This window comes from Ranitomeya variabilis, chromosome 1 (assembly GCF_051348905.1).
Source record: "Ranitomeya variabilis isolate aRanVar5 chromosome 1, aRanVar5.hap1, whole genome shotgun sequence".
NCBI classification, from domain to species: Eukaryota; Metazoa; Chordata; class Amphibia; order Anura; family Dendrobatidae; genus Ranitomeya; species Ranitomeya variabilis.
Window position 1 is genome coordinate 462,033,797 of NC_135232.1, and position 26,041 is coordinate 462,059,837.

Here is a 26,041-nt window from a genome sequence, read left to right on the forward strand (position 1 = left end):
CACACGAAGAATAAAGTATTTTAAAACACACATGGGGTTGTAAAATCTTTATTGTACGCTTAATCCACCTGAAGACCCTCGTTCTGTAAAAGAAAAAAAAGAAAAAAGCAACAATATCCCATACCTCTCTGGCGCTTAGTCATGTCCCACGCTGTGAATCCATCTGAAGGGGTTAAACTACCGCATTTTCCGGCGTATAAGACGACTTTTTAACCCCCGAAAATCTTCTTAAAAGTCGGGGGTCGTCTTATACGCCGGGAATCGTCGTGTACGCCGGTGTATATGGTGGGTGGGGAGGGGGAGTGATCCTGATGACGAGGGGGCGTCTCACAGGAAAGTGAGTAATCCCCATTACCTTATCCTAGCGGTGCAGCGTGGGGGTGTCAGTGCTGGGAGCGGCGGCGGCTGCTGTGTTCTGGTGCGGCGGCTCCTCTTCTGTGTGGGGCCTCTGTGCTGTGAGGTGGCGGTGGCGGCGGCATATCTTTATCCAGTTGGGGCTCCTCCGGCATCTCCTTAGCCCTGGAGGCCCCGCCGCAACTCCATCGGTGCAATGTGGTGGCCTCCGGGAAAATGGCCGCTGCTCAGATTCAGATCTCGTGTCCCGAGATTTCGGGACGAGATCTGAATCTGAGCAGCGGCCATTTTCCCGGAGGCCACCGCATCGCACCTATTGAGCTGCCTCCGGGAAAATGGCCGCTGCATTGCACCGATGGAGTTGCGGCGGGGCCTCCAGGGCTAAGGAGATGCCGGAGGAGCCCCAACTGGATAAAGATATGCCGCCGCCACCGCCACCGCCACCGCACAGCACAGAGGCCCCACACAGAAGAGGAGCCGCCGCACCAGAGCACAGCAGCCGCCGCACCAGAGCACAGCAGCCGCCGCCGCCACTCCCAGCACTGAGACCCCCACGCTGCACCGCTACGATAAGGTAATGGGGGATACTCACTTTCCTGTGAGACGCCCCCTCGGCATCAGGATCACTCCCCCCCCCCCCAAAAGGCACATATTCACCGGCCCTATAAGACGACATAGGGTGTATAAGAAGACCCCCGACTTTTAAGAAGATTTTATATTTTAACTGGTAAAGTTGGGGGGTCGTCTTATACGCCCAGTCGTCTTATACGCCGGAAAATACGGTATTTTACAACCAGGAACCTGCTAATGCAGCTGTTGCTTCTGCTTGTAAAAACTGGGAAATGAATGGAAAGCAGGGGAACGTAGCATCGTAGACTTGCGGTGCTGCGCCCCCTGCTGGCATAACCTCATATGAACTCAAGCGTGAGAAAATATTCAGAAAAATTCCCACGCTCGAGTTCATATGAGCTTATGCCAGCAGGGGTCGCAGCACAAAAAATGCAGTATAGATGCCATACGGATTACATACGGAGGATGACATGCGTAAAATACGCAGCCACATTCTGCCTACAGATGACATACGGATCACTGTTTTGGGATCATATCTGCGTATTATGCCTGTAAAAAAACAGACCGTATTTCACTACGCTGAGTGTGACGCCGGCCTTAGCCATGTCATGTTGTGGATTAGGAGACTAAGGTATAGAACGGATAGAGTTGTCATTGACAAAATTGAAATTCCACTATGTACATCACTAGGAGTTATGGCAGAGGAGGAGTTGGACTAAGCAGGATACGGACTGAAGCTGATGGTGTCACTGTTAGATTTAACATGATCCTGCTGTGACTAAGATAAGTAATGTGACATAGTACTGTGCAAATATTTTAGGCAGGTGTGGAAAAATACAGCAAAAAAGAATGCTTTCAAAAAGAAGAATTAGTTTTCTTTTCTTATTAATCAAATAAATTCAAAGTGAATGAACAAAATAAAAATTCAAATCAAATCAAAATTTGGGGTGATCAATGTTTGCATTCAAAACAACAACAAAGCATAATTTTTCCTAGGTATTCTTGCACAGTTTTTAAAGGAGCTCAACAAGGAGGTTGTGCCAAAGATGTTGGAGAACTAATCAAAAATCTTTTGTGGATGTAGGCTTTCATCTATCTCTTCATTTAATCTCATACAGACTTGATGATGTTTTGATCAGGACTCTGTCAACAATTCCAGTACTCCTTGTTCTTTTTTGCCTTTTTTTTACTGTAGACACTTCTTAATAACATTGGCTATATGCTTGAGGTTGCTGCAGAATACATTTAGAGCCAATATGTCTCCCTCATGATATTGCATGCTGGATAAGTAAATGTCTATGTTTCTTAGCATTTTGAAGACACCTATTAGTCCTGTCCAAATTGCCAACTTCATTTGCTAATATGCTGCCCCAAACTTGTAATGAACCTTCAACTTGCTTAACTTTTGCTTGCAGTTTTTATTTTATCACTCTCTAGTAGTGTTGAGCATTCTGATACCGCAAGTATCGGGTATCGGCCGATACTTGCGGTATCGGAATTCCGATACCGAGATCCGATACTTTTGTGGTATCGGGAATCGGAATCGGAAGTTCCCAGTGTATGGTTCCCAGGGTCTGAAGGAGAGGAAACTCTCCTTCAGGCCCTGGGATCCATATCCATGTAAAAAATAAAGAATTAAAATAAAAAATAGGGATATACTCACCCTCTGAAGCGCCCTGGTAGTAACCGGCAGCCTGCTTTGCTTAAAATGAGCGCGTTCAGCACCTTCCATGACGTCACGGCTTCTGATTGGTCGCGTGCGCTCATGTGACCCGCCACGCGGCCAATCACAAGCCGTGACGTCATTCTCAGGTCCTAAATTCCTAATTCTAGGAATTTAGGACCTGAGAATGACGTCACGGCTTGTAATTGGTCGCGTGGCGGTCACATGAGCGCACGCGACCAATCAGAAGCCGTGACGTCATGGAAGGCCCTAAACGCGCTCATTTTAAGCAAAGAAGGCTGCCGGTTAACAGCGGTGAGGTGCAGGGGCCTCCGGAGAGGTGAGTATATCAATATTTATTATTTTAATTCTTTATTTTACACATTAATATGGATCCCAGGGCCTGAAGGAGAGTTTCCTCTCCTTCAGACCCTGGGAACCATCAGGATACCTTCCGATACTTGGTGTCCCATTGACTTGTATTGGTATCGGGTATCGGTATCGGCGATATCCGATACTTTTCGGGTATCGGCCGATACTATCCGATACCGATACTTTCAAGTATCGGACGGTATCGCTCAACACTACTCTCTAGCCCTTTGGCCACAAACTGTCTTTTGTTAAAGCCAAATATTTTAAATTTTGGTTAATGGATCTAGAACACCAGCTCACATTTTTTTGTACCTCCTTTCCAATGTTTACGTGCATAGTTGAGTCACTTGGACTTGGTTTCATGTCAAAGTGACGGACTTGGCTGTAATTTTTTCTTGAAGACCATTGGTGGTCACACTTCTCTGAAGAGTAAGGCCGGCGTCACACTCAGCGTAGGGAAATACGGTCCGTATATTACGGCCGTAATACGCAGTAATTTACCCAAAACACTGTTCCATATTCAATGTGAGGATGCGATTTTTACGGACAAATGTATCCACGTGTCATCCGTATGGCATCCGTATGGCTTCCGTATGGCGATTTTTTTGCGCAGGCTTGCAAAATGGACAAATCATGGATCCATCGGCTAAAATATTCCTAAAAACATATATACAGTCTATATATATATATATATATATATATATATATATATATATATATATATATATAAAAAGCAAAAAGATGGCAGCACTCCAGATACTTATCAAGGTGAAAACAAGAGGGATTTATTCACAGAGATGTGGGCTGAATAAATCCCTCTTGTTTTCACCTTGATCAGTATCTGGAGTGCTGCCTTCTTTTTGCTTTTTTTGTATACAATTGGGTGGAGGAGTGGACGACTCGACCCAGGAGGCTTGGCACCCATCGGTGAGCATTGTGCTGTTCCAATTCTACTTTCTATATATATATTTAATTCAGCGCAAGATAGCATAAAAGCCGGTAATTCAATTGCCAGCTTTTGCTATTTCCTTCACAAACCCGACAGGATATGAGACATGGTTTACATACAGTAAACCATCTCATATCCCTTTTTTTTATTACATTTTCCTCTTTACTAATGTAACAAGTGTCTGTGTGTAAAATTTTGAAGCTCTAGCTATTAGATTAAAGGGTTAAATCCCAGAAAAAATTGGCGTTGGCTCCCGTGCAATTTTCTCCACCAGAGTGGGAAAGCCAGTGACTGAGGGCAGATATCAATAGCCTAGGGAGGTACCATGGTTATAGGACCCCCCCTGGCTAAAAACATCTGCCCCCAGCCACCCCAGAAAAGGCACATCTGGAAGATGCGCCTATTCTGGCACTTAGCCTGTTGTGAATTAGACTTTTTGGCTCCCTCTTGTGGTTACTAGTGATATGACTCTGGGATTGTCTTTCCTCAGTTTGGCACCCACCTGGGTCATTAGTCCAGGGGTGTTGCTATATAAGCTTCCTGGATCCTTAGTCCAGTGCCTGGCATCGTTGTAATCAGATCCTTTCTGTTTGCTCCTGTCTGCTGATCCTGGTTCGTGCAAAATTAAGCTAAGTCCTGCTTCTTGGTTTTTTTGGTTATTTGCTTGCTTTCATTTTTGTCCAGCTTGTACTAAATGTGATTCCTGACCTTGCTGGAAGCTCTAGGGGGCTGGTGTTCTCCCCCCGGGCCGTTAGACGGTTCGGGGGTTCTTGAATATCCAGCGTGGATATTTTGATAGGGTTTTTGCTGACCATATAAGTCATCTTACTATATTCTGCTATTAGCTAGTGGGCCTCTCTTTGCTAAATACCTAGCTCATTCTTACGTTTGTCTTTTCCTCTTACCTCACCGTTATTATTTGTTGGGGGCTTGTATCCAACTTTTGGGGTCTTTTCTCTGGAGGCAAGAAAGGTCTTTCTTTTCCCTTCTAGGGTTAGTTAGTTCTCCGGCTGGCGCGAGACGTCTAGAACCAACGTAGGCACGTTCCCCGGCTGCTGCTATTTGTGGTGCTAGGATTAGATATATGGTCAGCTCAGTAACCACTGCCCTATGAGCTGGTTTTTTGTGTTTGCAGACTTAGTAATTATTTCTGAGACCCTCTGCCATTGGTGTCATAACAGTATGCCAGGCCAACATTGAATGTTTAATGTATTGCAGAAGTGGGATAATAAGAAAGGAATTCTGAGTTTTGTTTTTTTTTTTTTCCTCTCTTCCTCCCCTTTACCTCTGAGTGGCTTGTGCTTGCTGCAGACATGAATGTCCAGACCTTGATTACAAGTGTAGACCAGCTTGCTGCTCGTGTGCAGGGCATACAAGATTTTGTTACCAGTAGTCCTATGTCTGAACCTAAAATACCTATTCCTGAATTGTTTTCTGGAGACCGATTTAAGTTTAGGAATTTCAGGAATAATTGTAAATTGTTTCTATTTCTGAGACCCCGTTCATCTGGAGATTCAGCTCAGCAAGTTAAAATTGTTATCTCTTTTTTACGGGGCGACCCTCAGGATTGGGCTTTCTCGCTAGCGCCAGGAGATCCGGCATTGGCAAATATTGATGCGTTTTTTCTGGCGCTCGGATTGCTTTACGAGGAACCCAATCTTGAAGTTCAGGCAGAAAAAGCCTTGCTGGCTATTTCTCAGGGCCAGGATGAAGCTGAAGTGTATTGCCAAAAATTTCGGAAATGGTCCGTGCTTACTCAGTGGAATGAGTGTGCTCTGGCCGCAAATTTCAGAAATGGCCTTTCTGAAGCCATTAAGAATGTGATGGTGGGTTTCCCCATTCCTACAAGTCTGAACGATTCCATGGCGCTGGCTATTCAAATTGGCCGGCGTGTGCGAGAGCGCAAAACCGCTAATCCTCTGGTGGTGTTGTCTGAACAAACACCTGATTTAATGCAATGTGATAGAATTCAGACTAGAAATGAGCGGAAAAATCATAGACGTCAGAATGGGTTGTGTTTTTACTGTGGTGATTCTACACATTTTATATCAGCATGCTCTAAACGCCTAACAAGGGTTGTTAGTCCTGTCGCCATTGGTAATTTGCAACCTAAATTTATTTTGTCTGTGACTTTAATTTGCTCATTGTCTTCTTACCCTGTTATGGCGTTTGTGGATTCAGGCACTGCCCTGAGTCTTATGGATCTGTCATTTGCCAAGCGTTGTGGTTTTGTTCTTGAACCGTTGGTAAATCCTATTCCTCTTAGAGGTATTGATGCTACGCCATTGGCGGAAAATAAACCGCAGTTTTGGACGCAGGTAACCATGTGCATGACTCCTGAACATCGGGAGGTGATTCGTTTTCTTGTTCTGCATAAAATGCATGATTTGGTCGTTTTGGGTCTGCCATGGTTACAGACCCACAATCCAGTCTTGGATTGGAAGGCAATGTCTGTGTCAAGTTGGGGCTGTCAGGGAATTCATGCTAATTCTCCGCCGGTGTCTATTGCTTCCTCTACTCCTTCGGAAGTTCCTGAGTATTTGTCTGATTATCAGGATGTATTCAGCGAGTCCAGGTCCAGTGCTCTGCCTCCTCATAGGGACTGTGACTGCGCCATAGATTTGATTCCAGGTAGTAAATTTCCTAAGGGAAGACTATTTAATCTGTCTGTACCTGAGCATGCCGCAATGCGTTCGTATATCAAGGAGTCTCTGGAGAAGGGGCATATCCGTCCATCCTCTTCCCCTCTTGGTGCGGGATTCTTTTTTGTGGCCAAGAAGGACGGATCTTTGAGACCTTGTATTGACTATCGGCTTCTGAATAAAATCACTGTTAAATTTCAGTATCCTTTGCCTCTGTTGTCGGACTTGTTTGCCTGGATTAAAGGTGCCAAGTGGTTCATCAAGATAGATCTTCGTGGTGCGTACAACCTTGTGCGCATTAAGCAAGGAGATGAATGGAAAACTGCATTTAATACGCCCGAAGGTCATTTTGAGTACTTGGTGATGCCTTATGGGCTCTCTAATGCTCCCTCAGTGTTTCAGTCCTTTATGCATGATATTTTCCGGAAGTATCTGGATAAATTTATGATTGTTTATCTGGATGATATTCTGGTTTTCTCTGAAGATTGGGACTCACATGTGAAGCAGGTCAGGATGGTGTTTCAGGTTTTGCGTGAGAATGCTTTGTTTGTTAAGGGCTCAAAGTGTCTCTTTGGAGTACAGAAGGTTCCCTTTTTGGGGTTTATTTTTTCCCCTTCTGCTGTGGAGATGGACCCAGTCAAGGTCCGAGCTATTCATGATTGGACTCAACCCACGTCAGTTAAGAGTCTTCAGAAGTTCTTGGGTTTTGCTAACTTCTACCGTCGTTTTATCGCTAATTTTTCTAGCGTTGTTAAACCTTTGACGGATATGACCAAGAAAGGTTCTGATGTTGCTAACTGGGCTCCTGCAGCCGTGGAGGCGTTCCAAGAGTTGAAGCGCCGGTTTACTTCGGCGCCTGTTTTGTGCCAGCCTGATGTCTCACTTCCCTTTCAGGTCGAAGTGGACGCTTCTGAGATTGGGGCAGGGGCCGTTTTGTCGCAGAGAGGCCCTGGTTGCTCGGTAATGAGACCATATGCTTTCTTCTCTAGGAAGTTTTCGCCTGCTGAGCGGAATTATGATGTTGGCAATCGGGAGTTGCTGGCCATGAAGTGGGCATTTGAGGAGTGGCGTCATTGGCTCGAGGGTGCTAAGCATCGTGTGGTGGTCTTGACTGATCACAAAAATTTGATGTATCTCGAGTCTGCTAAATGCCTGAATCCTAGACAGGCCCGCTGGTCATTGTTTTTCTCCCGTTTTGACTTTGTGGTCTCGTATTTACCAGGTTCAAAGAATGTGAAGGCTGATGCTCTTTCAAGGAGCTTTGTGCCTGACTCTCCTGGAGTCGCAGAACCAGTTGGTATTCTTAAAGAGGGAGTTATCTTGTCAGCCATTTCTCCTGATTTGCGACGTGTGTTGCAGAGATTTCAGGCTGGTAGACCTGACTCTTGTCCACCTGACAGACTGTTTGTTCCTGATAAGTGGACTAGCAGAGTCATTTCCGAGGTTCATTCCTCGGTGTTGGCAGGGCATCCGGGAATTTTTGGCACCAGAGATCTGGTGGCTAGGTCCTTTTGGTGGCCTTCCTTGTCACGGGATGTGCGGTCATTTGTGCAGTCCTGTGGGACTTGTGCTCGAGCTAAGCCTTGCTGTTCTCGTGCCAGCGGGTTGCTCTTGCCCTTGCCTGTCCCGAAGAGGCCTTGGACACACATTTCCATGGATTTCATTTCAGATCTCCCGATGTCTCAGGGCATGTCTGTCATCTGGGTGGTATGTGATCGCTTTTCTAAAATGGTCCATTTGGTACCTTTGCCTAAGCTGCCTTCCTCTTCCGATCTGGTTCCTGTGTTCTTTCAGAATGTGGTTCGTTTACACGGCATTCCTGAGAATATTGTGTCTGACAGAGGATCCCAGTTTGTTTCCAGGTTCTGGCGATCCTTTTGTGCTAGGATGGGCATTGATTTGTTGTTTTCGTCTGCCTTTCATCCTCAGACTAATGGACAAACGGAGCGAACTAATCAGACTCTGGAGGCTTATTTGAGGTGTTTTGTTTCGGCAGATCAGGATGATTGGGTGACCTTTGTTGTGATCCGCTTTTTGGGCTCCCCTAGTGGTGGCTGGTGGTACTGGAGACTTGTGTGTTCTTTTCTGCCTCAGCTCACCTGCTTCCATCAGTTTTGGGAGTTCCCTATTTAGCCTTGCTCTCCAGTCACTTCCTTGCCGGTCATCATTGTAACCTGAGTCTTTCAGTTGCATGTTCCTGCTACCAGTCTGCTGATCAGCTAAGTGGACTCTTGTCCTTTTTGTTTTGCATTTTTTGTCCAGTTTACAGTTTGTCATTTCCTGTTACTGGAAGCTCTTGTGGACTGAAATTGCCACTCCTTTGTCAAGAGTTGACACAGGAGTCTTAAAGTAATTTCAGGATGGGTTTTTGAAAGGGTTTTTCAGCTGACCGTGAAGTCCTCTTTTGTATCCTTCCTCTATCTAGTAAGTGGACCTCGCTTTGCTAAATCTACCTTCATACTGTGTATGTCTTTTCCTCTGAACTCACCGTTAATATATGTGGGGGCTACTATCATCTTTGGGGAATTTCACTAGAGGTAAGCCAGGTCTGTTCCTTCCTCTTCCAGGTGTAGTTAGTTCTCCGGCTGGCGCATGTCATCTAGGCAGCCGTAGGAATGCTTCCTGGCTACTGTTAGTTGTGTGGTAGATTTAGGTCACGGTCAGCTTGAGTTTCCATCACCCGAGGGCTAGTCTGTTATTTTGTGTTTCTGATGTTCCCATGCCATTGGGGAATCATGACAGTATGACCGGCCGCTGTTAAAGTAATTGGCAGAAGAAAGGAGAGTAAAAGAAGTCTGTAGATTTTTTTTTTTTTCCTCACATGTTTGCTACTTAGTTGGCTCAGTTGTATTTCTGCTCTATTTACAGCCTTGCCTTTCTCCCCTTCTAATCCTTGAATGGCTCTGATCTCTCCGGTTTAAGGATGGACTCTCAGAGTTTGGCTGCAGGTTTAAATAATCTTGCTACGAAGGTTCAGAATTTACAAGATTATGTTATACGTACTCCTATTTCTGAACCTAAGATTCCTACACCAGAGGTATTTTCCGGAGATAGATCTCGGTTTCAGAATTTCAAATGTAATTGTAAATTATTCCTTTCTCTCAGACCTCACTCCTCTGGAGATCCTGTTCAGCAGGTTAAGATTGTGATTTCTTTGCTGCGAGGTGACCCTCAAAATTGGGCATTTTCATTGACACCAGGGGATCCTGCGTTGCTCAATGTGGATGCGTTTTTTCTGGCTTTAGGGTTGCTGTATGAGGAACCTAATTTGGAGATTCAAGCTGAAAAAGCTTTAATAGCCCTGTCTCAAGGGCAAGATGAAGCTGAGATATACTGCCAAAAATTTCGTAAATGGTCTGTGCTTACTCAGTGGAATGAGTGTGCCCTAGCGGCAATTTTCAGAGAAGGCCTTTCTGATGCCGTTAAGGATGTCATGGTGGGGTTTCCTACGCCCACAGGTCTGAATGAGTCCATCACAATGGCGATTCAGATTGATCGGCGTTTGCGGGAGCGCAAACCCGTGCACCATTTGGCGGTATCTTCTGAAGGGACGCCAGAGAAAATGCAATGTGACAGAATTCTGTCAAGAAGCGAGCGGCAGAATTATAGGCGCAAAAATGGCTTGTGCTTCTACTGTGGTGATTCCGCGCATGTTATATCAGCATGCTCTAAACGTACTAGGAAGGTTGACAAGTCTGTTTCTATTGGCACTTTACAGTCTAAATTTCTTCTGTCTGTGACTCTGATTTGTTCATTATCAGTTATTACCGTGGATGCCTATGTGGACTCTGGCGCCGCTCTGAGTCTCATGGATTGGTCCTTCGCCAAGCGCTGTGGGTTTGATTTGGAGCCTCTGGAAGTTCCTATACCTCTGAAGGGTATTGATTCTACACCTCTGGCTTGTAATAGACCACAGTTCTGGACGCAAGTGACTATGCGTATGACTCCAGACCATCAGGAGATGATTCGCTTCCTCGTGTTGCATAATTTACATGATGTGTTAGTGCTTGGATTACCATGGTTGCAATCTCATAACCCAGTACTGGACTGGAAAACTATGTCTGTGTTAAGCTGGGGATGTCGGGGGGCTCATGGGGACATACCTTTGGTTTCTATCTCGTCATCTATTCCCTCTGAGGTTCCGGCGTTTTTGTCGGATTTTGGGGATATTTTTGAAGAGCCTAAAATTGGTTCTCTCCCTCCCCACAGAGAGTGTGATTGCGCCATAGATCTGATTCCAGGCAGTAAATTTCCAAAGGGTCGTTTGTTTAACCTATCTGTACCTGAGCATGCTGCCATGCGAGAGTATGTTAAGGAGTCCCTGGAAAAGGGACATATTCGTCCTTCTTCATCACCTTTAGGAGCTGGGTTTTTCTTTGTCTCTAAAAAGGATGGCTCGCTGAGGCCTTGTATTGATTATCGACTCCTGAATAAAATTACTGTCAAATATCAGTATCCGTTGCCGCTGCTTACTGATTTGTTTGCTCGCATAAGGGGGGCTAAGTGGTTCTCCAAGATTGATCTCCGTGGGGCGTATAATTTGGTGCGAATTAAGCAAGGGGATGAGTGGAAAACCGCATTTAATACGCCTGAGGGCCACTTTGAGTATTTAGTATTGCCTTTCGGCCTTTCTAATGCACCTTCAGTTTTTCAGTCCTTTATGCATGATATTTTCCGTGAATATCTGGATAAATTTATGATTGTGTATTTGGACGATATTTTGATTTTTTCTGAGGACTGGGAGTCTCATGTTCAGCAGGTCAGGAGGGTTTTTCAGGTCTTGCGGGAGAATTCTCTGTGTGTAAAGGGTTCTAAGTGTGTTTTTGGGGTTCAAAAGATTTCCTTTTTGGGTACATTTTTTCCCCTTCTTCTGTTGAGATGGACCCTGTCAAGGTTCGGGCTATTTGTGACTGGACGCAGCCTACTTCTCTAAAGGGTCTTCAGAAGTTCTTGGGCTTTGCTAATTTTTATCGTCGATTTATAACTGGTTTTTCTGGTGTTGCTAACCCTCTTACGGATTTGACTAAGAAGGGTGCTGATGTTGCCAATTGGTCCTCTGCCGCTGCGGAGGCCTTTCGGGAACTTAAGCGCCGCTTTTCGTCTGCCCCTGTGTTGTGCCAGCCTGATGTCTCTCTCCCCTTTCAGGTTGAGGTCGATGCTTCCGAGATCGGAGCGGGGGCGGTTTTGTCGCAGAAAAGTTCCGATTGCTCAGTGATGAGACCTTGTGCGTTCTTTTCTCAAAAATTTTCTGCCGCCGAAAGAAATTATGATGTCGGTAATCGGGAGCTTTTGGCCATGAAGTGGGCATTTGAGGAGTGGCGTCATTGGCTTGAGGGTGCTAGACATCAGGTGGTGGTTTTGACTGATCACAAGAATCTGATTTATCTTGAGTCTGCCAGGCGCCTGAATCCTAGACAGGCGCGCTGGTCATTGTTTTTCTCTCGGTTTAATTTTGTGGTCTCATATCTACCAGGTTCTAAGAATGTGAAGGCAGATGCCCTTTCTAGGAGTTTTGAGCCTGATTCCCCTGGTGATTCGGAACCTACAGGTATCCTTAAGGATGGGGTGATATTATCCGCTATTTCCCCAGATCTGCGACGTGCTTTGCAAGAGTTTCAGGCGGATAGACCTGATCGCTGTCCACCTGGTAGACTGTTTGTTCCTGATGATTGGACCAGTAGAGTCATCTCGGAGGTTCATTCTTCTACGCTGGCGGGTCATCCTGGAATTTTTGGTACCAGGGATTTGGTGGCTAGATCCTTCTGGTGGCCATCTCTGTCTCGAGATGTGCGTGTTTTTGTGCAGTCTTGTGATGTGTGTGCTCGGGCCAAGCCTTGTTGTTCTAGGGCTAGCGGGTTGTTGTTGCCCTTGCCTATTCCGAAGAGGCCTTGGACGCACATCTCGATGGACTTTATTGCTGATCTTCCTGTCTCTCAGAGGATGTCTGTTATCTGGGTGGTGTGTGACCGTTTTTCTAAGATGGTTCATTTGGTGCCATTGCCGAAGTTGCCTTCCTCGTCTGAGTTGGTTCCTTTGTTTTTTTAAAATGTGGTTCGCTTGCATGGTATTCCTGAAAATATCGTTTCTGATAGGGGTACCCAGTTCGTTTCTAGATTTTGGCGGGCATTCTGTGCCAGGTTGGGCATTGATTTGTCTTTTTCGTCTGCCTTCCATCCTCAGACTAATGGCCAGACGGAGCGAACTAATCAGACTTTGGAGACGTATTTGAGGTGTTTTGTGTCTGCGGATCAGGATGATTGGGTTGCCTTTTTGCCGTTGGCGGAGTTTGCTCTTAATAATCGGGCTAGTTCGGCCACTTTGGTTTCCCCTTTCTTTTGCAATTCGGGGTTTCATCCCCGTTTTTCTTCTGGTCAGGCGGAGTCTTCGGATTGTCCTGGAGTAGATGCTGTGGTGGATCGGTTGTATCGGATTTGGGAACAAGTGGTGGACAATTTGAATTTGTCCCAGGAGAGGACTCAGCGGTTTGCTAACCGCCAGCGTCGGGTTGGTCCTCGCCTTCGTGTTGGGGACTTGGTGTGGTTGTCTTCCCGTTTTGTCCCAATGAGGGTTTCTTCTCCTAAATTTAAGCCTCGGTTCATCGGTCCCTATAGGATTTTGGAGATTATTAACCCTGTTTCCTTTCGTTTGGACCTCCCGGCATCTTTCGCTATCCATAATGTGTTCCATCGGTCGTTGTTGCGGAGATACGAGGTGCCGGTGGTTCCTTCTGCTGAGCCTCCTGCTCCTGTGCTGGTTGAGGGTGAATTGGAGTACGTTATAGAGAAGATCTTGGACTCCCGTATTTCCAGGCGGAGACTCCAGTATCTGGTTAAATGGAAGGGCTATGGTCAGGAAGATAATTCTTGGGTAACTGCCTCTGATGTTCATGCCTCGGATTTGGTTCGTGCCTTTCATAGGGCTCATCCAGGTCGCCCTGGCGGTTCTTGTGAGGGTTCGGTGCCCCCTCCTTAAGGGGGGGGTACTGTTGTGATCCGCTTTTTGGGCTCCCCTAGTGGTGGCTGGTGGTACTGGAGACTTGTGTGTTCTTTTCTGCCTCAGCTCACCTGCTTCCATCAGTTTTGGGAGTTCCCTATTTAGCCTTGCTCTCCAGTCACTTCCTTGCCGGTCATCATTGTAACCTGAGTCTTTCAGTTGCATGTTCCTGCTACCAGTCTGCTGATCAGCTAAGTGGACTCTTGTCCTTTTTGTTTTGCATTTTTTGTCCAGTTTACAGTTTGTCATTTCCTGTTACTGGAAGCTCTTGTGGACTGAAATTGCCACTCCTGTGTCATGAGTTGACACAGGAGTCTTAAAGTAATTTCAGGATGGGTTTTTGAAAGGGTTTTTCAGCTGACCGTGAAGTCCTCTTTTGTATCCTTCCTCTATCTAGTAAGTGGACCTCGCTTTGCTAAATCTACCTTCATACTGTGTATGTCTTTTCCTCTGAACTCACCGTTAATATATGTGGGGGCTACTATCATCTTTGGGGAATTTCACTAGAGGTAAGCCAGGTCTGTTCCTTCCTCTTCCAGGTGTAGTTAGTTCTCCGGCTGGCGCATGGCATCTAGGCAGCCGTAGGAATGCTTCCTGGCTACTGTTAGTTGTGTGGTAGATTTAGGTCACGGTCAGCTTGAGTTTCCATCACCCGAGGGCTAGTCTGTTATTTTGTGTTTCTGATGTTCCCATGCCATTGGGGAATCATGACAGACCTTCTTGCCGTTGGCTGAGTTTGCCCTTAATAATCGGGCTAGTTCTGCTACTTTGGTTTCGCCATTTTTCTGCAACTCTGGTTTCCACCCTCGTTTTTCCTCAGGACATGTGGAGCCTTCTGACTGTCCTGGGGTAGATTCTGTGGTGGATATTTTGCAGCAGATCTGGAATCATGTGGTGGACAACTTAAAGTTGTCACAGGAGAAGGCTCAGCGTTTTGCCAACCGCCGCCGCGGTGTGGGTCCCCGACTTCGTGTTGGGGATTTGGTATGGCTGTCTTCTCGATTTGTTCCGATGAAGGTCTCCTCTCCTAAATTTAAGCCTCGCTTCATCGGTCCTTACAAGATATTGGAAATCCTTAATCCTGTGTCCTTTCGCTTGGATCTTCCGGTGTCGTTTGCCATTCACAACGTGTTCCATAGGTCTTTGTTGCGGCGGTACTTTGTACCTGTGGTTCCTTCTGTTGAGCCTCCTGCTCCGGTGTTGGTTGAGGGCGAGTTGGAGTACGTGGTGGAGAAGATCTTGGATTCTCGTCTCTCCAGACGGAGGCTTCAGTATCTGGTCAAGTGGAAGGGCTATGGTCAGGAGGATAATTCCTGGGTGGTTGCCTCTGATGTGCATGCGGCCGATTTAGTTTGTGCCTTTCACGCTGCTCATCCTGATCGCCCTGGTGGTCTTGGTGAGGGTTCGGTGACCCCTCCTTAAGGGGGGGGTACTGTTGTGAATTAGACTTTTTGGTTCCCTCTTGTGGTTACTAGTAATATGACTCTGGGATTGTCTTTCCTCAGTTTGGCACCCACCTGGGTCGTTAGTCCAGGGGTGTTGCTATATAAGCTTCCTGGATCCTTAGTCCAGTGCCTGGCATCGTTGTAATCAGATCCTTTCTGTTTGCTCCTGTCTGCTGATCCTGGTTCGTGCAAAATTAAGCTAAGTCCTGCTTCTTGGTTTTTTTGGTTATTTGCTTGCTTTCATTTTTGTCCAGCTTGTACTAAATGTGATTCCTGACCTTGCTGGAAGCTCTAGGGGGCTGGTGTTCTCCCCCCGGGCCGTTAGACGGTTCGGGGGTTCTTGAATATCCAGCGTGGATATTTTGATAGGGTTTTTGCTGACCATATAAGTCATCTTACTATATTCTGCTATTAGCTAGTGGGCCTCTCTTTGCTAAATACCTAGCTCATTCTTACGTTTGTCTTTTCCTCTTACCTCACCGTTATTATTTGTTGGGGGCTTGTATCCAACTTTTGGGGTCTTTTCTCTGGAGGCAAGAAAGGTCTTTCTTTTCCCTTCTAGGGTTAGTTAGTTCTCTGGCTGGCGCGAGACGTCTAGAACCAACGTAGGCACGTTCCCCGGCTGCTGCTATTTGTGGTGCTAGGATTAGATATATGGTCAGCTCAGTTACCACTGCCCTATGAGCTGGTTTTTTGTGTTTGCAGACTTAGTAATTATTTCTGAGACCCTCTGCCATTGGGGTCATAACATTAGCCTCTCTCTTCCCACTCCCGTGTAGCGGTGGGATATGGGGTAATGAAGGGTTAATGTCACCTTGCTATTGTAAGGTAACATTAAACCAGGTTAATAATGGAGAGGCGTCAATTATGACACCTATCCATTATTAATCCAATAGTATGAAATGGTTAATAAAACACACACATTATTAAAAGTATTTTAATGAAATAAAGACACAGGGTGCTTTAATATTGTATTATACTCTCAATCCACCTGAAGACCCTTGTCATCTGAAATAAAGTTAAACAAAACAAACAACAATATTCCATACCTTCCGTCGATCAGTCATGTCCCACGCTGTAAATGCATCTGAAGGGGTTAAATCATTTTACACCCAGGAGCTCAGCTAATGCAGCTGTGCTCCTGTCTGTAAAATTTGGTGAATGAATGGAATGCAGGGGAATGTCCTGTAGTTACCTCGAGTCGCGGTGATGCGCCCTCTGCCGGATGAACTCATATGAACTCGAGCCTGGGAACTTTTCAGAAAAGTTTTTTCATTAAAATACTTTTTTTTAAGTTTGGACACACCTCATTTAAAGATTTTTCAGTATTTTCATGACTATGAAAATTGTACATTCACACTGAAGGCATCAAAACTATGAATTAACACATGTGGAATTATATACTTAACAAAAAAGTGTGAAACAACTGAAAATATGTCTTATATTCTAGATTCTTCAAAGTAGCCATTTTTTGCTTTGATGCCTTCAGTGTGAATGTACAATTTTCATAGTCATGAAAATACAGAAAAATCTTTAACCCCTTCCCGACATTTGACGTACTATCCCGTCGAGGTGGGGTGGGCCCGTATGACCGCCGACGGGATAGTACGTCATAGCCGATCGGCCGCGCTCACGGGGGGAGCGCGGCCGATCGCGGCCGGGTGTCGGCTGCATATCGCAGCTGACATCCGGCACTATGTGCCAGGAGCGGTCACGGACCGCCCCCGGCACATTAACCCCCGGCACACCGCGATCAAACATGATCGCGATGTGCCGGCGATGCAGGGAAGCATCGCGCAGGGAGAGGGCTCCCTGCGGGCTTCCCTGAGCCCCCCGCAGCAACGCGATGTGATCGCGTTGCTGCGAGGGTCTTACCTCCCTCCCTGCCTGCTCCAGACCCGGATCCAAGATGGCCGCGGATCCGGGTCCTGCAGGGAGGGAGGTGGCTTCACAGACGCCTGCTCAGAGCAGGCACTGTGAAGCAGCCTGCACTTCAATCAGATCGGTGATCTGTCAGAGTGCTATGCAAACTGACAGATCACCGATCTGTATTGTCCCCCCCTGGGGCAAAGTAAAAAAGTAAAAAAAAAAATTTCCAAATGTGTAAAAAAAAATAAAAAAAAATATTCCAAAATAATGAAAAAAAATAAAAATATTATTCCCATAAATACATTTCTTTATCTAAATAAAAAAAAAAAAACAATAAAAGTACACATATTTAGTATCGCCACGTCCGTAACGACCCAACCTATAAAACTGCCACACTAGTTAACCCCTTCAGTAAACACCGTAAGAAAAAAAAAAAAAAACGAGGCAAAAAACAACGCTTTATTACCATACCGCCGAACAAAAAGTGGAATAACACGCGATCAAAAAGACTGATATAAATATCCATGGTACCGCTGAAAACGTCATCTTGTTCCGCAAAAAACAAGCCGCCATACAGCATCATCAGCAAAAAAATAAAAAAGTTATAGTCCTGAGAATAAAGCGATACCAAAATAATTATTTTTTCTATAAAATAGTTTTTATCGTATAAAAGCGCCAAAACATAAAAAAAATGATATAAATGAGATATCGCTGTAATCGTACTGACCCGACGAATAAAACTGCTTTATCAATTTTACCAAACCCGGAACGGTATAAACGCCTCTCCCAAAAGAAATTCATGAATAGCAGGTTTTTGGTCATTCTGCCTCACAAAAATCGGAATAAAAAGCGATCAAAAACGGTCACGTGTCCGAAAATGTTACCAATAAAAACGTCAACTCGTCCCGCAAAAAACAAGACCTCACATGACTCTGTGGAGCAAATGTGGAAAAATTATAGGTCTCAAAATGTGGAGACGCAAAAACTTTTTTGCTATAAAAAGCGTCGCTGGTTTCACACTTCCGTTTTTGTCTGCAGCGTTTTTTGCACAAAAAAACGCATGCGTTTTTTCCCTATATTTAACATTGAAAATGCATGCGGTTTTTTTGTACGCGTTTGGTCGCGTTTTCAAACGCATGCGGTTTTTTTCTGCATGCGTTCATTTTCAGAAATACAACCTGCAGTATTTTCTTGCGTTTTTAAGCACATGCGTTTGTTTGCGTTAAAAACGCATGCATTTTTATCGAAAAAAACAGAAAACACACTGAAAAGCCACCCACCACCATCAAGGTGATAAAGGGATCCAAACCCTAACCCTAACTCTACCCCTAACCTCACCCCTAACCGTTTAATGAACATTTTCTGACAGTCATAGTGCCACGTATTTCAGTGCCACGTATTTCAGTGCCACGTATTTCAGTGCCACGTATTTCAGTGCCATGTATTTCAGTGCCACGTATCACGTATTTCAGTGGCACGTGTTTCAGTGCCACGTATTTCAGTGCCACGTATCACGTATTTCAGTGCCACATATTTTAGTACCACGTATTTCAGTTGCACGTATTTCAGTGCCACGTATTTCAGTGCCACGTATTTCAGTGCCACGTATCACGTATTTCAGTGCCACGTGTTTCAGTGCCACGTATTTAAGTGCCACGTATCACATATTTCAGTGCCACGTATTTCAGTGCCACGTATTTCAGTGCCACGTATTTCAGTGCCACGTATTTCAGTGCCACGTATTTAAGCGCCACATATCACATATTTCAGTGCCACTTATTTAAGTGCCACGTATTTCAGTGCCACGTATTTCAGTGCCACGTATTTCAGTGCCACGTATTTCAGCGCCACGTGTTTCAGTGCCACGTATTTAAGTGCCACGTATCACGTATTTCAGTGCCACGTATTTCAGTGCCACGTATTTCAGTGCCACGTATTTCAGTGCCACGTATTTCAGTCACGTTTAGGGTTAGGGTTAGGGGTAGGGTTAGGGTTAGGGCTAGGGTTGGAGGTAAAGTTAGGGTTGGGGCTAAAGTTAGGGTTGGGGCTAAAGTTAGGGTTAGGGTTTGGATTACATTTACGTTTGGATTAGGGTTGGGATTAGAATTATGGGTGTGTCAGGGCTAGGGGTGTGGTTAGGGTTACCGTTGGGATTAGGGTTAGGGGTGTGTTTGGGTTAGGGTTTCAGGTAGAATTGGGGGGTTTCCACTGTCCAGGCACATCAGGGGCTCTCCAAGCGCGACATGGCGTCCAATCTCAATTCCAGCCAATTCTGCGTTGAAAAAGTAAAACAGTGCTCCTTCCCTTCCGAGCTCTCCCGTGCGCCCAAAAAGGGGTTTACCCCAACATATGTGTTATCAGCGTACTCGGGACAAATTGAACAACAACTTCTGGGGTCCAAGTTCTCTTGTTATCCTTAGGAAAATAAAAATTTGGGGGGCTAAAAATCATTTTTGTGGGAAAAAAAAGATGTTTTATTTTCACGGCTCTGCATTATAAACTGTAGTGAAACACTTGGGGGTTCAAAGTTCTCACAACACATCTAGATAAGTTCCTTGGGAGGTCTAGTTTCCAATATGGGGTCACTTGTGGGGGGTTTGTACTGTTTGGGTACATCAGGGGCTCTGCAAATGCAACGTGACGCCTGCAGACCAATCCATTTAAGGCTGCATTCCAAATGGCGCTCCTTCCCTTCCGAGCTCTGTCATGCGCCCAAACAGTGGTTCCCCCCGACATATGGGGTATCAGCGTACTCAGGACAAATTGGACAACAACTTTTGGGGTCTAATTTATCCTGTTACCCTTGTGAAAATACAAAACTGGGGGCTAAAAAATCATTTTTGTGAAAAAAAAAAAAGAATTTTTATTTTCACGGCTTTGCGCTATAAACTTTAGTGAAACACTTGGGGGTTCAAAGTTCTCAAAACACATCTAGATAAGTTCCTTGGGAGGTCTAGTTTCCAATATGGGGTCACTTGTGGGGGGTTTGTACTGTTTGGGTACATCAGGGGCTCTGCAAATGCAACGTGACGGCTGCTGACCAATCCATTTAAGTCTGCATTCCAAATGGCGCTCCTTCCCTTCCGAGCTCTGTCATGCGCCCAAACAGTGGTTCCCCCCCACATATGGGGTATCAGCGTACTCAGGACAAATTGGAAAACAAATTTTGGGGTCCAATTTATTCTGTTACCCTTGTAAAAATACAAAGCTGGGGGCTAAAAAATCATTTTTGAGAAAAAAAAAAAAAATTATTTTCACGGCTCTGCGTTATAATCTGTAGTGAAACACTTGGGGGTTCAAAGCTCTCAAAACACATCTAGATAAGTTCCTTAGGGGGTCTACTTTCCAAAATGGTGTCACTTGTAGGGAGTTTCAATGTTTAGGCACATCAGGGGCTCTCCAAACGCAACATGGCGTCCCATCTCAATTCCAGTCAATTTTGCATTGAAAAGTCAAATGGCGCTCCTTCCCTTCCAAGCTCTGCCATGCGCCCAAACAATGGTTTACACCCACATATGGGGTATCAGCGTACTCAGGACAAATTGCACAACATTTTTTGGGGTCCAATTTCTTCTCTTACCCTTGGGAAAATAAAAAATTGGGGGCAAAAAGATCATTTTTGTGAAAAAAATATGATTTTTTATTTTTACGGCTCTGCATTATAAACTTCTGTGAAGCACTTGGTGGGTCAAAGTGCTCACCACACATCTAGATAAGTTCCTTAGGGGGTCTACTTTCCAAAATGGTGTCACTTGTAGGGAGTTTCAATGTTTAGGCACATCAGGGGCTCTCCAAACGCAACATGGCGTCCCATCTCAATTCCAGTCAATTTTGCATTGAAAAGTCAAATGGCGCTCCTTCCCTTCCAAGCTCTGCCATGCGCCCAAACAATGGTTTACACCCACATATGGGGTATCAGCGTACTCAAGACAAATTGCACAACATTTTTTGGGGTCCAATTTCTTCTCTTACCCTTGGGAAAATAAAAAATTGGGGGCGAAAAGATCATTTTTGTGAAAAAATATGATTTTTTATTTTTACGGCTCTGCATTATAAACTTCTGTGAAGCACTTGGTGGGTCAAAGTGCTCACCACACATCTAGATAAGTTCCTTAGGGGGTCTACTTTCCAAAATGGTGTCACTTGTAGGGAGTTTCAATGTTTAGGCACATCAGGGGCTCTCCAAACGCAACATGGCGTCCCATCTCAATTCCAGTCAATTTTGCATTGAAAAGTCAAATGGCGCTCCTTCCCTTCCAAGCTCTGCCATGCGCCCAAACAATGGTTTACACCCACATATGGGGTATCAGCGTACTCAGGACAAATTGCACAACATTTTTTGGGGTCCAATTTCTTCTCTTACCCTTGGGAAAATAAAAAATTGGGGGCGAAAAGATCATTTTTGTGAAAAAATATGATTTTTTATTTTTACGGCTCTGCATTATAAACTTCTGTGAAGCACTTGGTGGGTCAAAGTGCTCACCACACATCTAGATAAGTTCCTTAGGGGGTCTACTTTCCAAAATGGTGTCACTTGTAGGGAGTTTCAATGTTTAGGCACATCAGGGGCTCTCCAAACGCAACATGGCGTCCCATCTCAATTCCAGTCAATTTTGCATTGAAAAGTCAAATGGCGCTCCTTCCCTTCCAAGCTCTGCCATGCGCCTAAACAATGGTTTACACCCACATATGGGGTATCATCGTACTCAGGACAAATTGTACAACAACTTTGGGGGTCCATTTTCTCCTGTTACCCTTGGTAAAATAAAACAAATTGGAGCTGAAATAAATTTTGTGTGAAAAAAAGTTAAATGTTCATTTTTATTTAAACATTCCAAAAATTCCTGTGAAACACCTGAAGGGTTAATAAACTTCTTGAATGTGGTTTTGAGCACCTTGAGGGGTGCAGTTTTTAGAATGGTGTCACACTTGAGTATTTTCTATCATATAGACCCCTCAAAATGACTTCAAATGAGATGTGGTCCCTAAAAAAAAATGGTGTTGTAAAAATGAGAAATTGCTGGTCAACTTTTAACCCTTATAACTCCGTCACAAAAAAAAATGTTGGTTCCAAAATTGTACTGATGTAAAGTAGACATGTGGGAAATGTTACTTATTAAGTATTTTGCGTGACATATGTCTGTGATTTAAGGGCACAAAAATTCAAAGTTGGAAAATTGCAAAATTTTCAAAATTTTCGCCAAATTTCCATTTTTTTCACAAATAAACGCAAGTTATATCGAATAAATTTTACCTTTAACATGAAGTACAATATGTCACGAGAAAACAATGTCAGAATCGCCAAGATCCGTCAAAGCGTTCCAGAGTTATAGCCTCATAAAGGGACAGTGGTCAGAATTGTAAAAATTGGCCCGGTCATTAACGTGCAAACCACCCTTGGGGGTGAAGGGGTTAAATGAGACGCTGTGTCCAAACTTTTGGTCTGTACTGTATATATATATATATATATATATATATATATATATATATATATATACATAGATATGTATGTATGTATGTACAGTGCCTACAAGTAGTATTCAACCCCCTGCAGATTTAGCAGGTTTACACATTTGGAATTAACTTGGCATTGTGACATTTGGACTGTAGATCAGCCTGGAAGTGTGAAATGCACTGCAGCAAAAAAAGAATGTTATTTCTTTGTTTATTTTTTTTTAAATTGGGAAAAGTTTTTTCAGAGGGTCATTTATTATTCAACCCCTCAACCCACCAGAATTCTGTTTGGTTCCCCTAAAGTATTAAGAAGTAGTTCAGGCACAAAGAACAATGAGCTTCACATGTTTGGATTAATTATCTCTTTTTCCAGCCTTTTCTGACTATTTAAGACCCTCCCCAAACTTGTGAACAGCACTCATACATGGTCAACATGGGAAAGACAAAGGAGCATTCCAAGGCCATCATAGACAAGATCGTGGAGGGTCACAAGGCTGGCAAGGGGTACAAAACCCTTTCCAAGGAGTTGGGCCTACCTGTCTCCACTGTTGGGAGCATCATCCGGAAGTGGAAAGCTTATGGAACTACTGTTAGCCTTCCACAGCCTGGACAGCCTTTGAAAGTTTCCTCCTGTGCCGAGGCCAGGCTTGTCCGAAGAGTCAAGGCTAACCCAAGGACAACAAGGAAGGAGCTCCGGGAAGATCTCATGGCAGTGGGGACATTGGTTTCAGTCAATACCATAAGTAACGTACTCCACCGCAATGGTCTCCGTTCCAGACAAGCCCGTAAGGTACCTTTACTTTCAAAGCGTCATGTCAAGGCTCGTCTACAGTTTGCTCATGATCACTTGGAGGACTCTGAGACTGACTGGTTCAAGGTTCTCTGGTCTGATGAGACCAAGATCGAGATCTTTGGTGCCAACCACACACGTGACGTTTGGAGACTGGATGGCACTGCATACGACCCCAAGAATACCATCCCTACAGTCAAGATTAAAGTCCACATGAGACACCCAAAGAACCTAGATAACTTGGAGAAGATCTGCATGGAGGAGTTAGCCAAGATAACTCCAGAGACCTGTGCCGGCCTGATCAGGTCTTATAAAAGACGATTATTAGCTGTAATTGCAAACAAAGGTTATTCCACAAAATATTAAACCTAGGGGTTGAATAATAATTGACCCACACTTTTATGTTTAAAATTTATAAAAATTTAACTGAGCAACAAAACTTTTTGGTTTGTAAGATTTATGCATCTGTTAATAAATCCTGCTCTTGTTTGAAGTTTGAAGGCTCTAACTTATTTGCATCTTATTAAACCAGCTAAATCTGCAGGGGGTATATAACACAGCTCACGTACTATATAACACAGCCCACGCAGTATATAGCAGCCACGCAGTATCTAACAAAGGCGACATAGTATATAACACAGGCGACGTAGTATATAACACAGCCCACGCAGTATATAACACATGGCACGTAGTATATAGTACAGCCCACGCAGTATATAGCAGCCACGCAGTATATAACACAGGCACACAGGCGACATAGCATATAGCGCAGCCCACGCAGTATATAGCACAGGCCACGCAGTATATAACACTGCCCATGTAGTATATAGCAGCCACGCAGTATGTAACACAGCCCACGTAGTATTTAGCAGTCTGGGTACCATATCCCTGTTAAAAAAATAATTAAAATAAAAAAATAATAATAATAATAATCTTTATTTTTATATAGTGCTAACATATTACGCAGCGCTTTACAGTTTGTACACATTATCATCGCTGTCCCCGATGGGGCTCACAATCTAAATAGTTATATACTCACCCGCCGGGATCCATCGAAGCTCTGGCGATGCCCGCACGGCTGCCGTCATCTTCCGTTCCCAGGATGCTTTGCAAAATTACCCAGATGACTTAGCGGTCTCGCGAGATTGCTAAGTCTTCTGGGTAATTGCGCAATGCATCTCTAGGAACGGAAGATGGTGGCAGGCGCGAGTGCATCGTCAGACGACAGATGGTGAGAATAGCAGGTTTTTTGTTTTTTTATTATTTTTAACATTAGATATTTTTACTATTGATGCTGCATAGGCAGCATCAATAGTAAAAAGTTGGGGGCACACAGGGTTAATAGCAGCGGTAACAGAGTGCGTTACCCACGGCTGTTGTGAATTCTGCTTTTGGGCTCCCTCCGGTAGTTGTAGGTGGTAATGCAGTTGCCCCTGAGTTGCAGTCTTGGTCAGGTGTATCTGCTGATTGCAGATCTGACTGGGGTATTTAGGCTTGCAGGATTCATTAGTCCTTGCCAATTGTCAATTGTTGTTGGGAGGTGTAGGACCTCTGCCTGGTTCCTCCTGCCTTTCTGCCAAATCAGCAAAGATAAGTGTCTGGTTCTTTTTCCCTGTGGCACACATGTTGTGTGCTTCACAATTCAGTGCTATTCTTTGTGTTTTCTTGTCCAGCTTAGATTGTGTCAGTATTTTCTCAGTCTTGCTGGATTCTCTGGAGTGGCAGATATACATTCCATGTCTTTAGTTAGATTGTGGAACTTTTTGTATTATCTGCTGTGGATATTTTTGGAAGGGTTTTAATACTGACCGCCTAGTTATCTGTCCTATCCTTTCCTATTTAGCTAGAGTGGCATCTTTTGCTAAATCCTGTTTTCTACCTGCGTGTGTCTATTCTTCTACTCACAGTCATTATTCATGGGGGGCTGCCTATCCTTTGGGGGTCTGCTCTGAGGCAAGATAGCATTCCTATTTCCATCTATAGGGGTATTTAGTCCTCTGGCTGTGTCGAGGTGTCTAGGGAGTGTTAGGCAAACCCCACGGCTACTTCTAGTTGCGGTGTTAGTTCAGGATTGCGGTCAGTACAGGTTCCACCGACTCCAGAGAAAGTTTCATGCAGCTCCAAGGTCACCAGATCATAACACACGGCATTAACCCTGTGTGAGTGGTGACCGGAGGGGAGTGTGGAGTGGGCGCCGGGCACTGACTGCAGGGGAGTAGGGAGGGACTAATTGGACTGTGCCTGTCGCTGATTGGTCACGGCAGCCATGACAGGCAGCTGGCGAGACCAATCAGCGACGCGGGATTTCCATGACGGAAGTTGCTGACAGAAAGACGGAAGTACCCCTTAGACAATTATTTATATAGATATATATTGGGTACAGAAAGTATTCAGACCCCTTTAATTTTTTCACTCTTTGTTTCATTGCAGCCATTTGGTAAGTTCAAAAAAGTTCATTTTATTTCTCATTAATGTACACTCTGCACCCCATCTTGACTGAAAAAAAAAACAGAAATGTAGTAATTTTCTGCAAATTTATTAAAAAATAAAAACTGTAAAATCACATGGTCCTAAGTATTCAGACACTTTGTTCAGTATTGAGTAGAAGCACCCTTTAAAGCTAGTACAGCCATGAGTCTTCTTGGGAATGAGTGCAACAAGCTTTTCACACCTGGATTTGGGGACCCTCTGCCATTCTTCCTTGCAGATCCTCTCCAGTTCTGTCAGGTTGGATGGTGAACTTTGGTGGACAGCCATTTTCATGTCTCTCCAGAGAGGCTCAATTGGGTTTAGATCAGGGCTCTGGCTGGGCCAGCCAAGAATTGTCACAGAGTTGTTCACTTCTGAAGCCACTCCTTTGTTATTTTAGCTATGTGCTTAGGGTCATTGTCTTGTTGGAAGGTGAACCTTTGGCAAAGTCTGAGGTCCAGAGCACTCTGG